This window comes from Nicotiana sylvestris, chromosome 7 (assembly GCF_000393655.2).
Source record: "Nicotiana sylvestris chromosome 7, ASM39365v2, whole genome shotgun sequence".
NCBI lineage: Eukaryota > Viridiplantae > Streptophyta > Magnoliopsida > Solanales > Solanaceae > Nicotiana > Nicotiana sylvestris.
In genome coordinates this window covers 143,292,807-143,295,770 of record NC_091063.1, presented here as the reverse complement: position 1 = coordinate 143,295,770, position 2,964 = coordinate 143,292,807, and positions in this window count along the sequence as shown.

The following is a 2,964-nucleotide window of genomic DNA, read 5'->3' as shown; positions in this document are numbered from 1 at the left end:
GATCAGGTGTGTTTTAATGTATATAATCATTGGGTCTTGATTTAGTTATGACAGTATAACATAGAATCATGGAAAGCATCTGTATGTATTTTGTCTAGACCACTGAATTGTCAAATCTGTTGTATTTGGTCCAGGATAAATGTATCCCAAACAAACTCTCATGCGGTTACGTTAAAAGTTTGGCCATGTACGCCAACTCTCTTGTCAGATTACTTGTCCCGATATAGGTTCGATATGGGCTTTGGTATAGATTCACTATTTCGAAATAATGCGATGACTTTTGAGGAAAACTAGTAGGCATTTTTGAGTTCAATTAGTAGTAGTTTTCCTAATAAACAGCCGATTTCATTTATCCAGTCCAAATAGGCTAGTTTTAAAATTCAAACTTGGAGGTCGTTAACATAAGTTTAGTATATGTTATTAGTTTGCTTGCAATCTCACTTAGCAAATTAACAAGCGTATTCACTCGATGGAGACAAGGCATGAGGTAACTCTCACCTCATAAACAATCAATCGGGTAATCAAACAAAATTCGGATTCGGCAAACATGGTAAAAATTCAGTATGTATTTGTTTAAACAAGTAAGTTTGGTATCTTCTTTCTTTTATTTTTTAGAGACCAACGTAATAGAAATGTAGTCACTTTAGGATATCCTTCTAAAATAATAAGATGAGCCTCGCCAAATAAAAAAAGCAAATTGCGGGGCCCTCAATAATTGGTCATAATAAATACTTAGAATTTGGGATGGACTGTTTAGTGAATTCCACTGCCTTCCCCAAAGATAATAACGCGTTAGACTTTTTAGGCGCGACTTAATTAAATTACATTCTTAAATTCGGGTGCGCATTTATGTGACCCAAATTCAAATCTCAACGGAGTCGAAATGTGTTAACAACTACGGGTGCATTGATTGTGACGTGGTTCGAGATGCATTTTCACGACGTTGCAATTCTATAAAAATAAATGATAATAATAAAAGCGGTTTAAACTTAATAAAAGCACATAAGTCACAACATGTATTTAAATCAGATATTTAGCCATTATAACAATTTAAGCGACCGTGCTAGAACCACGGGATTCGAGGGTGCCTAACACCTTCCCTTGGGTCAACAAAATTCCTTACTTAGAATTTCTGGTTCGCAGACTTCATTTGGAAAGTCAAAAATTTCCTCGATTTAGGATTCAAGATAAACCGGTGACTTGGGATACCAAAAGCCAAACCTTTCCCAAGTGGCGACTCTGAATTAAATAAATAATCCCATTTTGAATATTGTCACTTAAATTGGAAAAACTCCCCTCGCGCATTTAAACCCTTCGGGGCGGGGCGCGCAAAAAGGAGGTGTGACAGTTCTGGCGACTCTGCTGGGGATTTAGAACCCAGAACCACTAGTTCAGGGTTCAAGAATTCGAGCTTAGAATAATTGTTATATTTGGCTTTATTATCTGATATTTATTACATGTTTTGACATAACGTGCTAAATGTTGTCTTTTACCGCTTTGATATTATCTGAACTGTATATAAACTGTGCCGAAACCCTTCTCTCTTCACCTCCGGAGAGAAGCTCGCTGGTTGAGGCTCCCTATTCTGTTAGTGTCAATACCTGAAATAAGAAAGAGGACGGATAAGTTACGAAGCCGGACGACCTTTTGGTTCCCGGTAAGTTGCCCCTCCTCGACTCGAGTTGTCCGCTCGGGTACACAGTCTAGAACATCTACCCAGGTTATAAACCTAGTATAACGAAACCTCATGCTAGATCCCTATGTAGGAACGCTTATTTGCATCATGTTGCATTTGACATAGGGGACTCAACACAGGGGTTGGGTCCGTCTAGGACAGGCAACCTGGAATGAAAAGACCATCCTGCTGCATCCCGTTTGTTTTGCGCATCTATTTGCTTCAGATCTGCATGTTGACCGGTTTCCGAAAATTTTTCAAAAAAAAAGAAAATAGCAGGGTAGGAAGATAATTACTTATTCTTTTTTTAAAAAAAAAAAAAAAAACCAATGTCCGAGTAATGTCAAAACCTCGCCGGAATTTTCTTAAAAAAAATATAATACGTAAAAAAAAATGAAAACAAAGCTTGTCTTTTTGACTATTCCTTTTAATCACTTTCAAAATCCAAAATATATATAAAAAGAAATCAAAAAAATTTTTGTTTCATTTGTAGTACCTCTTAAAAGATTTTCGAAATTTCAAAATTTTTTTTTTTATGTATAAGTATTTCTTTGGTCTCTTTTCAAAAAATAAATAATAATAAAAAAGAGTTATTCTTCTTTTCATTAAAAGATTTTATTTTTGTTTCCCCTATTTTGATCTGACCGAACTACGCCGGTTTGATTCTCGCACGGGGTGAGATACGTAGGCAACCTTCATCGGGTCCAACCTCCCGTTTTTGCAAAAAAATAAAAATCTCTAAAAAAAAAATCTAGATAATTTTAATTTTTTTTTGAGTCTAATAAAAGTTTATCACCCTAAATAAATGTGCAGGATGAGCACGATACAAAACGAACCATTTTCAATAATGACCAAGATCCCTTTTGAGTTGCGATTATGGTGGAACGACTTAGGCAAGGAGAGGCAAGGCAAAGTGAGGAAATATCTGAAAAATCTCCCGGATTTACTAGACATTCAGCCTCGGGGCGATATTATCAGATCATTGGTCACTTACTGGGATTCGACGCACAATGTATTTCATTTCTCAGACTTCGAACTCACCCCGACGTTGGAAGAAATAGCGGGATACATTGGGGGTGATGAAGCTCCGTTAAGGTTCAAATACTTGATTGCACCTAGGGCCGTCACGGTACACCGGTTTCTGGATTTTCTGAAAATACCCCGAACATTTCACCATCCAGATCTTGCCAAAGGTTTCTGCAGTCTCCACCTCATGTATGCTGGATACGGTCACGAGGGCGGGTTCAATAAGCCAGATTTCAAACTGTGTAGTAAAGGCAACCGACAAA